General features: G+C 44.0%; 1 long non-coding RNA gene across 1 annotated transcript in view; it reads left to right on the top strand.

Moving 5' to 3' along the window:
* Positions 1–12,259, top strand: part of LOC115580981 (uncharacterized) — a 37,540-nt gene that overhangs the window by 21,331 nt on the left and 3,950 nt on the right. The gene's annotated exons all lie outside the window — the stretch shown is intronic.

Here is a 12,259-nt window from a genome sequence, read left to right as displayed (position 1 = left end):
CTGTAATAGCTTTACTATATTTACTAGTACAGCTGCATCCACTTTTTCTAACCTGAACGCCAAAACGGGTGGCCGGAAAATACTACATCACGCAAAGAGTTGTGACTGCATCAAGTTAAATTCATCATTATTTCCTCACATTTTCTCAGTGTCCCGCTTGTAGGATTCAAATTGCAGAATTGAAAAGAGGTGGGGATCTGGAATGAGCTCTTTGGCCCCAAACATCCCAAATTTTAATGACATATTGATCTTCATTTGCTGAATTTAACATTAACCAGGTGGTCGAGGTTGTGTAAGCTGCATCACCACTGTGCATTCATGAGAGACCCACAGATGAGGCTCAGAGGCTCAGAAAGCTTTTGTAGCAGATTTTATCATCATATCACTCGCAGCACAATAAAGCAAACCCTGGATTTGCTTTCCTCTAATGTCGGTCAAGGTTGTCAGTTTTCCTCTAGGTTCTGGCTTTGCTCCTTTTACCTTTAGAAGCGTTTTTCCTGTATTTTACAAAAGAGGGCACAGCTGTTGGCTGTGATGGTTCTTCTGCCTAGATTCAAGGTTATCATTCAAAGCAAGGCAATTCTCTCTCTGTTTATGTTTGATGATGTTTTACAAGATAATATTTCTTATTACAAAATTAGAATCAGAAGACTTTGCTAATTGCTTTGCTGAATTTGTCCGTGTGTCTTTTTTTTATTGATACTGCATGGAAGCCAGGCATGCCTAACTCTAAAATAACTGCAATGATATTGTTTATTTTGCAGTTAATATACTCAAAACGTATCTGAGAATGACATGGCATGAGATTTTAACAGTGGTTTTAAACAGTCACAAACTAGAATGGCTCTCAGTAGAGTGCACACCTCTGCCAAAGCTCTCCTTTGAATTCAGTCAAGCCTCTTGATCCAGTTTTTTATTTGGATCTTCATCAAATAGTAATTCATAGATACCAACCACCTAAATATGCCTGCTTTTTAAATCACGATCCATGCATTATTCCCTGGTATCCCTGCACGCTTCCAATCCAATCAGGACAGAGTACTCCATACAGAGGCGGTTCTGTCTGTTCGTGAACATGCAGAGAGCAAGATCCTCCTGTTTTCTGTTATGTCTAGCTGTTACCACATTCATGTGGTGATATAGAGATGTGGGAGGGGATTGCTGATTGCAAAATGAACAGGAAGATAGCTGAGACCTTGACAACGCTTCTAGCAGCTTTTAAAGAAAATGTGAAGAATAAAGCCCTATCTCTCGCACCAATTCCTGGATCCACACCAAAAGCTAATGGGGTCTGTTCTGGGCTGAGACACATCCTACATCCAAGTTTGGTGTAAATCCCTCCGGTAGTTTTTGCGTAATCCTGCTGACAAACCAACAAACCAACCGACCAACGGGCATGGGCAAAAACATAACATCACTGGCGGACTTAGTTAAACCTCAAATGTGTTGACATCTTAATGGGAGTGTTTTCTTAGCAGCAAATTTCGAGACTTTGTTTATTCATTGTTGGCAGAGCAGCTTTTGCAGAGAGGAAAATCACTGCTCTCACCTGGAACGACCGCAAATGAGTTCAAACTAAAGTCTTCTTGTCTGACCTTAACGCCACTTATTACCCTGTTTGTTTTGGCTGATTTGTTGTCCCTACTGAAACTGACACACTTTACCCGACAGATTTTGTCAGACTTAGAATTAATTACAATTCAGCAAACAATAGGAGTAAAGTGAATTAGGGACTGGTGTACTTTTTCGATGAAAGTATAAACCGCAGCGCCGTTGGCTTGTGAAAAGGTAGCAGAACGTTGAAGTTAAGGCGATCGAATGAACACCTCTCTGCCCTCAGCTTTGAACCTGCCCTCACTTTTTCATCGACTTCAAAGGCGGCATTCTTCAGCGCGGTGATAGCGCCCGCTTCTTGACCTTTCGCTTCAAAATATACAATAAACACACAAAACGTGTTTATTGGGATGCTAAGACACCTGAAAAACTCAAAGTGAAACCCTGAGCCGAGGCAGTTATGATAGAGTGTATGCAGCACTCGTGCAAGCAGAATCCCTGTGAAATGAATAGCGCGGACTTTCCCTCACTGTAAAGTATCTTTCAAGGTCTGTCTGGAGGAGGACATAACTATAGAGCCCACACTCCAGAGCGTGCAGCTGTAATGTCTAACAACTTCCTCCATTTCTCCTCCTCATATTCGGCTAATTTGAGTCCTCCCGTCTCTCTGTGGTGCTGTGTGCTCTATACATCTTCACCCACCATTCCCTCACATTTTCACTCTGTGCACTCTCACTCTGGAGGACCTATACACTGGCAGATAAGAGGAAATGAAGTCTCGTCTGCACAATTTGAAGCGCTGCTTTGAAGCTGAATGTGAAATAGCGGCTCCGCTCCTCTCTGCTCCTCTCCGGCTGGTAAAATAAGGGCCCTCTCGTTAAAAGCACTTTACCTGTGCTCCCTCTATGGATCATTGCTCTCATTAAACAGATTTGGGGTTACATTCAAATTACAATTACTCCGAGCACTATCTGTTAATGGGCACAAGGGTTGAAAGAGTAAGAGAAATGTTTCTGACATTTCTTTTTATATCTCTCTTTGAGCTGGGATGAGAACACATCAAAAGGTGTAAGGTGAAGCATAAACCAACCTAAACCTGTATGGGGATTGATTTCAAAGATGTGTAATATTGAACTGTACCTGAAATCACAGTCAGGAAATTTTAACTTTACACTAGATTTTAATCTTACGGTCCGCTGGAAACCGTTACTTATACCATGATTATGTTTTCGAAATGCGGAATTGAGTTTTTCTCTGCAGGCTGAATGGGCAACTGGAGCACATTCTTGCCCTCGCGTGACCTTTCAGTACTTACCGAGTGAGTTTTTTTTTCTGTGCTTGAATATGCAACACACATTACTGTGTGTCTGTGCGAGTGTGTGTCTGTTTGTCTGTGAAGTTGTTGTATATGTACCACACTGTGGAGAACACCCCCTGGGTCCTGCTGCACAATGCCAAGAAGAGCGCAGGCAAGATACTTTCATCTGCTCACCACAGAGATCCTGCTGGGTGTGTGTGTGTGTGTGTGTGTGTGTGTGTGTGTGTGTGTGTGTGTGAGGGCATGAGTGTGGTGGTTGTGTGTGTAGTAGTAGTATCTGAATGGTAAACGGAGGAGATATGTCACCTTGGGCTCTGCAACACAGGGAGGAAATACACTTTTGTGTTGCAGATAGAGATGGAGGTAGACTATTCCTAATTTGACACTCGATCATTCAGATTGAACAATATTTAAATGACTGTTTGCACTTTGCACCAAGTCTTTTCTCAGAGATAGAGATAAACCTCTTTAAAACTCACAGACTCATTGCTTCCTCTGAGAGTTTCCTTTAGTTATTAACCTGCTGACTGCCTCAGGAAAAGAGAGCGATATGAAGTTTTTCATTAATGACCAAGAGAAAAAAAAAGCAGGCGGTGGATTTTCTCATGATGCACTTTGTGTATTTGAGAGAAAACAGAACGCACAGTAGGCGTGCAATTTAGCATTTTGTGGGTCGTTGCGAGCATGCATGCGGCTGCGCCTCACTGCTGCCGTTGCATGTGTTTGCATGTGCCGTCTTACTGTATGTGTGAGGGCCTCTCCTGGTGACAGCCTAGGGCAATAGCACAGGATGTAATCCCATGTTTGCCTCCAGTCTCTTAGCTGCCTGCGTAGATGTGGAGGAACGTTTTAGCCCCTGCAGTGTGCCGTAGGGCACAAGTGCTCACCCTCCTGTACTGTAACAGACAGCAGCTTCCTGGTGCCGTTCCAGCACACTTTCCTCCTAGCTTTCACCATCTGTGTGAGGCGCTTTGTACACTCCCTATCTGTGTGGCACAGTTCAATTTGGAGCAATTAGAGGTGGCTTAGGAGAGAGACATTTCCCTCTGACAGCCGTTATATTGAAGTATGCACACTTTCACAATTTTTTATATCAGTGTCTGGAGGTGAAGAGCACTCTCTCGCTTGAAAATCAAATCATGTGCTTAATGTATAGCATTATCTTGATTGGCACTCGGTCACGGAAAAGCTAAGAAAGGTAGTGAGTAAAACATGCTCGTGGTGAAGCCAAATGTCGCGCATTGATTGAAAAGTGCAGACCTCCTTAGTGCTAAATTCAGGATCCATGACAGGCAATCAAGTTTAATTTGACCAATGAATTCGAGAAAACAGGCTGACATGAATAGCTCTATTCGGCAGGTGCACAGAAATTCCATCAGTTAAAATAAACATCAATGGAAATGATCGGAGCTTTTTAGGTGTTCTAAGAATAGTCGAAGTGGATTTCCTGATAAAAGCCAAAGCTGAACAAAGCTTGGAGAAAATTTGGGCAATGTGCTCTGCATCAGTGGAATAATCCCACCAATGCACAAAAAGCATCCTCATGTCGTGTGAAGGTACTTCTCCACCTTTTGAAAGGAACAAACAGAAACTCAAGCCCTGACATGCGCATGCCATTTAGATAATCTCTGGACTCTCCTTGATCTCTTACATCTCTTATCATTTCTGAGTCAAGGAAAAATATGTTTTCTTAAGCATCCCAGTCAGCAGGATAAAATGGTGGCCGTTAATGTTTTATTCATCATGCTTCAGATTCGTACGTTTCATTGACCTACGTAACATACATATCATATCACATCCACACTGCGAGTTTGTAGTCACTGGATATTTTTTCTAAGGAGACCTGGGGACAATTTCCAGCCATGTTTGCGGCAATCAAAACAGTCTTTTCCTAAACCTAGCCAAGTGTTTTTTCTCCTTTACCATGAGTAGAGTTATCACAAAACACACAAAGCCAGGTTTAAAACATAAATCGAGCTTTATTCACAAAGCTGCCGTCTAAAATCTATAGTCTGAAACGTGAGCAACAAAATAACAAAAACAGGCAAATCCACAAAGATTCCAAAACCAAACACAGTACCAATCAGACTCCCAGGGAACAAGGGAAGTAATCCAAAAACACAAGATAAAAAAATATATGGGGAGCAACGCGGAGACACCGGGCAACACAGGACTGACGAACTGACAGTGAGAGAAAGACAAAGGAATTAAATACACAAGAGGCCATTCAGAGACAGGTGAAAGTATCTAAACTAAAGACAATCACAAGGGATGGAAAACAAGAGAAAGAGAGGGAGCAACACGACGTGGCATATGAGGATGAACCTTTCAAAATAAAACAGGAAACAACAACTAAACCAAACACCCAAACCATAACAATCACATTATGGAACTGAAACTGAACTGAAAACTGAACGAAATACATTTCGACACATACATGCAGTTTGCAAGCACATGCATATGGCAGAAAGGCCCTTGCGCTTTTCATGATCAACAGTATATAACTACTCAGCACCGTTAACGTGTCGCCGATTCCCTTGAAATAATGAGGTGGAGGAGGTAGTGCATTCGCGTGATTTTGTGGCTGGGGCTTCTACCTTTAACAGTGAAACCTGCCATGGCCTATTTCCATTCTGACTGTGTCCTTATCCGTCCAATTGGTTTATTATTACCATGGCCTGACCTCCTGGGGTGTGTATCAAGAGTTCTGATGAGGTTGTCGAGGAAGGCTAGAGGAGTGACAGGTGGTCTTGCTGATAACTATCCATCCGCCCCCTTCCATCTCACCATGGTCTCATCTCTGATGTCCACACTTGCAACAGAACACAGTAGAAAGGTAGATCAATAGGTGTCATGATCGATAGGTCAGAATGAGGAATCACTGAAAGGTCAGCGCCGATCGATTCCCACATTATTGCACTGCAGCCTCTCTGCTGTTGTGTGTTGGTCATTAACTTTGAAGCCCTGCAGGATGCCAGCACCACCTGCGTGCTTTTAGCAACATCAACTAATCCTAATTATTAGTTCCGCTCTGGCTGGAGGGTCAGAAGACGACATTTTCTTGATCTGTGTGTTATGTGTTATGTTATGATATCTGCCTGGCCCTTACACCCCTGACCTGTCTCTCTGTGAGACGGGTCCTCGTTAGAGAAAGTCAGCTCGCCCCCTGCTGCATGTAGCCGCTGCCATACAACCATCATTAGTGAGTGACAGTGCTGGATGTGGCTGCCACACAGCAAGGTTCTCGGACCAGCATTCTTGAGCTCCAGGAGGCTGTCCTGGAGCTGTGTGGGGTCCAGAACATGAATCCTACACCACTCAGCTCAGAGCAGTTCGAGTCCATCGTAGAGCTTAGCAAGACCACCCGAGCTCTCCGCTCTGTAGGGGAAGAAGACGGGATCACCCAGTTGAGTCAAATCTGATTTTCACCTCTGTCCAGACTGGTGTGAAGCTCTGATGGAGTTTTGACTGGCTTTAGCAATACAGTGTCATTGGGGGTGACGAGATGGATGACAGGGGTCGGTGTAGATGAGAGGCTGTATCTCATGGAATGTGTATTCTTTAGACATCACTGATAGAGACGTGACTCCCTGTATACTTTTCATAATAATTTGACAGCAGGTGATCATACAACACACCAAAGAAAAGCAAAAATACAATCAAATGTGAGTTAGCATGGAAATTAAAGTATTCTACAATGGAAATTGAACAAATTGAAAACCAGACACTGACATGTTCAGCTCTGAAAAAAAAAAAAAATCAGACCTGCGCCGTGGCCAACCATCTCCACAGCTCTTTTTTGACCCTCTAAACCCGTTTTGTCCAGCACCTCTTCCCTGAAATGGCATTAGCATAAATCTCCAGCCCATAGAGGTAATGATGGCGTGAAATTATGGCTGCCTCAGCAGACCTTATTCCCCTCTCTGCTCTCCCTCCCTCTGGGTCCAAGGCCCCAGCCTTCGACTGAGACCATCTCCCATGCCTTCTTTCTCTCCTTCGTCTCCCTCGCTCTTCTCCTTTGCCTCCTAGTTCCATTCAAAGGGAATGTGTAACTGAATTTGAAATTGAGTGCCCTTCTTTCAAGGACCACAGCTAATGAGACGTTTTGCCTTGAAATCCAGGCTGGATGGGGGGAGACCCTGATGGGTGGAGATGATAGCCACCCTGTACGTCAGGTGTAAAGCTGTCCGGATCACTCGCCGCTGAGAAGAGGGGAAGGGGCTCTCTATAGGGGTGAGAAATAAGGATAAGCCTTTATAAAATGAGCACCCTTCTCTGGGTCACCTGGGGCTGCCATTGTGAGGCCAGGAGCCGACCTGAAACAGCACGCCTGTGTGATCTGCATCTATGTGCAAAGAGACCAGCCAGACCTCCCCCTTTTGCATACATGTATTAGGAGCTATATTGAAAAAAAAAAAAAAAAGAAAGAAAGAAGCCCATAAGGGTCTGGAGAGAGATAGGAGGTGACAATTAGATTTAGATGGAAGAAAGTATGCTGGAGTGGGTAAGACTGAGTTGAGGAAGGGTGGAGTGTGAAGAGATGGAGAACAGAGTCAAAGAGATGGAAAGGGGGTCGGGCCCATAGAAACAGGTATACTTGACAGTTTGCGGTCCGGGGATCATCCGTGAGACGCTGCATGGGTGCAATGATGAAAGGGATGGAGAGCTTTGCGTCCTAGGGGTTCTCCCTTTAATCAGGGGCCCCGAGGAGAGAACCTTGCAGCCTATGGGCCCCTGGCCGCTGCTAGCCACTGTCATGCTAATGAAAGAGGCTCAGCGTGTGAATGAAGGGAGAGGCTAGCTTGTTACCAGCGTGCTAATTAATGCATGCAGCAGGGGTGTGCGTGCGGGCAAAGGGTTTTATGCATTTTAATCAGGTGTCTGTGTACGCGTGAGTGTGTGTATGCGTGTCAGGATGACAGGGATTTGAGGCGTGGAGAGAGACGGATGTGCGAGCGGGATTAAAAACAGGGGCTCAAGAGTGCAGAACACAGCAGATGCATCTTCGAATAATGTAGAAATAATTTGTGGGAAATTACCCCGAAGTCGAGACTGTGACTCAAGTCTGCCTCTCCTCATCTTACTGCTCCATAATAACGCATCTCTCAGCTTCAAAGTACTGTTAAAAGCACCCTCACGCTAATTTGGGCTGCACTGGCTACTCAAAAAAGGTGTGCAGATCGTGTGTGCTTTATCACTAACCGATCGGGAGCCTTAATAAATTATTTCTATTATATTGGTACTATTCATTAATGCATCAAATCTAAACGACTTCCTCAGCTGCAGCCTGCACCGTCTCCATCCCTGTGTGCTGGAAACAATCCCGTCTGATTCACTTTCTCACAACTAGCGACGTCACATTAAACAACTGTTTATCAGCGCTCTTGTGTCTGTCATGTCCCAGACTATGTGACAAAAAATTATCCGTGGAGATCTGTTAAGGGTCTCAACCCCAGACAACCCTTTCTGTCTGCGCGGCGTTCCCACGGACGGATAGATGGGGGACTTGTGGATGGCCATAGGCCCAGCATATGGCCCTAGGCGGCAGCATTGTCTGAGCTGTTTGAGTAAGATAAAACAAAAAAAATCGCATTGTTGCACGTGTCACTCAGACAAGACGGAGGGGCGTGTGTCAGGGCAAAGGGAATGCCTCCGAAGTCCCTGACCTTTTAATTTGCTGGTGGCCTCTCCCACAGACCTCTGTGTCCGCCGTACAAGCCCCATTCAATTATTTGGGACTCTATCAATCTCATCAGTATTGACAGGGGACATGTTTGCCAGGTTCATTTTGACCGATGTAAAAAAATCCAAACGCGGAGGTTTTTGTTTTTTTTTTGTTAAAAAATCCCCACACGTCTGAGAATAGTTCTGCTTTAAATTAGGTTAAATGCCGCAAGGTTATGGCCTGTGAGAGAATCACCACAAGGCCTTAAATGTGAAATTGACAAGAATTAAAAACCATTTCCTAGAACATTCAGATGAATATCTCAGAGGGTGTGACCCAGTGCAAACGTGATACACTGCTCCACTTTTTTCTTCCCATCAATCAGTTTATCCTCAATTTCTAACAGCCGCTTGGAGTCTTTTGCACTTTAAGATCTTATCTTTTGCTCAAAGTCAGAATATCATTTAGATTTGATCAAATGGTGGCGCGATTTTAACAGCTGCTACAGATAAATTATTTAAAAAACATGCACCCCAATTACCAGTTGCAACAACCCATCATGCATTTCTGTTCTGTCCGTATTTAAGGCCTTTACTATCTGTGCTGAACAACAGAAATCATTGTGGGTCACTGTCTCACGGCATATGTGCGACACACACTGGATCTTCCTATATTTTGTTCCACCAGCGCTGCCTCCCGTATCCCATCCTACCCCCAACCTTGTCCACCCTGTAAAGTGCCATTATAAAAATGTCAAGGGGTCCCTCTCTCTCGTCCTGCCTGTCAAAATCATGTGCCATTATGCAAATCAGCGTGTGAACACACACTCTCAAAGATTTACATAGCCTATATGGGCTATAGGCAATGGTGAATTCAGATGATTACAGAATTAATCTTAGAGATACATATTGCGTGGGAACATTTATGAAAATAAGGGAATATTTTACATTTGCCCTTGAAGGTTAAAACATTATCGCTGCATTAACATGTGTGCGTGGCAGCTGCAGCTCAGGAGGGAGAGAGCGGGTCGTCGACTAATCACAGGGTTGGTGGTTTCGATCTCCGTCTTTGGGCGAGCTGCACCCGATGGGCAGGCCAGCGCTTGCTTGGCAGCCACGATGCCAACAGTGTGTGTGTGTGCGTGTGTGTGTAAATGGGTGAAGGAGGAGGGTAAAATTGCAGAATGCTTTGACAGTTAAGGTAGAAAAACACTGTACACGTGCAGCGCATTTTGCCACCATTTTTAACGACAATGTCTTTGTCATTATTGTCACAATTTTTTTTTCATATCAAACAAATGCGTTTACAGTCTTTTGCCATTTTTTTTGTCTTTTCAGGACAAAAAAGCAATTGCTATGATTAGATATAATAGAATAGACATTATCGATCCCTCACTGGGGAAATAAATTCACTAATTACAGCAGCTCAGTAGCCATGAGCAGAGGGAAAAACAGCGATAGATGAATTAATTAAACAATACAAAAACATGTTAAAAGAGAATAATAGAAAAATACAATTTTAAAAAATTGATAATAAAGACTGTGTGCACTATTCTTCTTTCATATGCAGATGTGACTAAGAAGGACAGTTGCACATGATAATTGCACCCATAGTAATACTTATACCCACATGGTGTGAAGCAATATGCTAGAACAAACAAAAACAAAACCAAAAAAACAACAATGAACATAAGTTCATTGGTACATTGCAAAGGATTGGTTGACTAGAACTCCTCAGCGACAGTATACATTTCTTTAAAATAGTATAGCTTGAAGGATCATCAAGTCTGAAACTTTTTAAATGAAAACCTGAGGCAAATAGATAGATGAACAAATCCAAAATCTGTCCGGCCTTCGGTCCAATTCAACTCAGCCCGACACATGCTCAAATTTGAATATATTCTCCAAGTTAAGAGGATTGTCATCCATTGATACTTTTCATTGAAGAGATCATGCTAAATGGTCCAGTGCCAGAACCCTCTTAAATTGGGTTTAAAGTGATTTTCTCAGTGACTATTAGATATAGAAGTGCATACAGTGTGTGATTTTATCCTTTTTTACATTTCTTAACTCTTTCCTCTTTCCATTGGACTTAAATGTCTGCGTTTGAATTGCAGTGTCTGGAGTGGTTTTTGCGGCTGTGCGGAAATGGAAAGAGTATGCGTGAGAAAGAAGAAGGGGGGAGAGAAATAGATGGAGAAATATGTAATTTTTGGTGGAAAAGCATGAATGTGCTTGAAGTGGGGGTCAGCCCTATAATGTAACCATTTGGAGGGAGGATCATTAAAGCCATTTACCGTGACTTTCACTGCATCGCTTCTTAAGTAATGACAGAGGTCTTCCCATCGAGGGCAAGTGAATAGAGTTACGTGTATCCTTCTGCCGCACCTGTACTATGCAGAGCGTTTCATTGCGGAAAATCATGGAAGGACAGATAACTGCTGCTCTATGACACATCAGGGTATCCATTAGCTGCAGAAAGAGCACCAGAGAGAGAGAGAGGAGAAAGAGAGAGGAAAAGAGAGAAAGACACAGAGATTGGGCCTTGTGTTTTGACAGCCCTGAACCAGAATATTGCTCCATTGTTTGTTTCTCGGAGCAGAGGAGTCATGGATGTGGTTTGAGTGACAGTGAGTCCGATGTACGCTGACATGTGGAGCTGCTTCACATTTCCTCTAATTGCTCCGCATTGCCCGAGCTTGGCACACATGTAGAGCATGGTAAGAGGCGCCTCTTTTTAGGTCGAAACAGAGGGTGCTGTGATTTGGCATACAAAGAGAAAAAGCAGGCACGGGGGGAGAAGAAGAGCAGGAGGAGGAGTAGAAGGGCTTGAAGAGGAGGTATTCTATTATTCCTGATAGACTACTCTGAAGGACAGAGAGGTGATGGCCTTGCTTGTACAACTCTGTGGCATAATAATGTCCTGCATTAAATCTCCGGCCAGTTAAAGCAGATATAGTGCCGGCACACCAGATATATGACCTCAGGTCTGGTCTACCGATCAGGTGTCAGGATATATGGGTCTTGTGGAAATAAGCAAATGCAGAAACAAAGACGTGGACGTGAGGGGGGACAATACAGTTGCATACATGGCATTGGTTTTGATTCATGGTGTGCTGAAAAGCACGGAGATTGGAGGAAATCCTTGTAAGGGAGGGAAAAAAGCCTCTATCCTTGCTGATGCTATTTTAATTAAATAGTTGCTAGGTTACATCGCGCAGAACGACAGGGGTGGGTGGTGTGGCACAGGCGCCCGGGCGAGTGGAATGGTGTGTGTGTGTGTGTGTGTGTGTGTGTGTGTCTGTCTGTCTGTGTGTGTGACGGGACATGTCCCTGAACAATGAAAGCACATCCCTTTTTTCCACACCCAATCTATAATAAGGATTTCAAATGTGAGACATATTGACATGAAATACAGTGAGAGCGATTTTACACTCTCTAAAACTCCCTCTCCCTCTCCGCCGCTTGCTCCCCATATTTGTCTGCCTTTTTCATTTTTCTCTCAAAGATCAGAGGGTGGGGGGAAGCCCCCTTTCATCTCTGTGACAGTGCTTTTCACCTCCACTGGTGACTTACCGAGGACTAGTGCTCCCATTGCACCCTGGGATGCCAGACGGTGGAGAATGCCACGGGCCTGTGTGCCCTGGCAACCATTCCCTGTTTCAGATACACCCCCTCTTCGACACACATACACACACACAGCTCCTCCAGCGTCCTTTAGCT

This window comes from Sparus aurata, chromosome 5 (genome assembly GCF_900880675.1).
Source record: "Sparus aurata chromosome 5, fSpaAur1.1, whole genome shotgun sequence".
Classification (NCBI taxonomy): Eukaryota; Metazoa; Chordata; class Actinopteri; order Spariformes; family Sparidae; genus Sparus; species Sparus aurata.
This window is presented reverse-complemented; position numbering and strand designations above follow the sequence as displayed.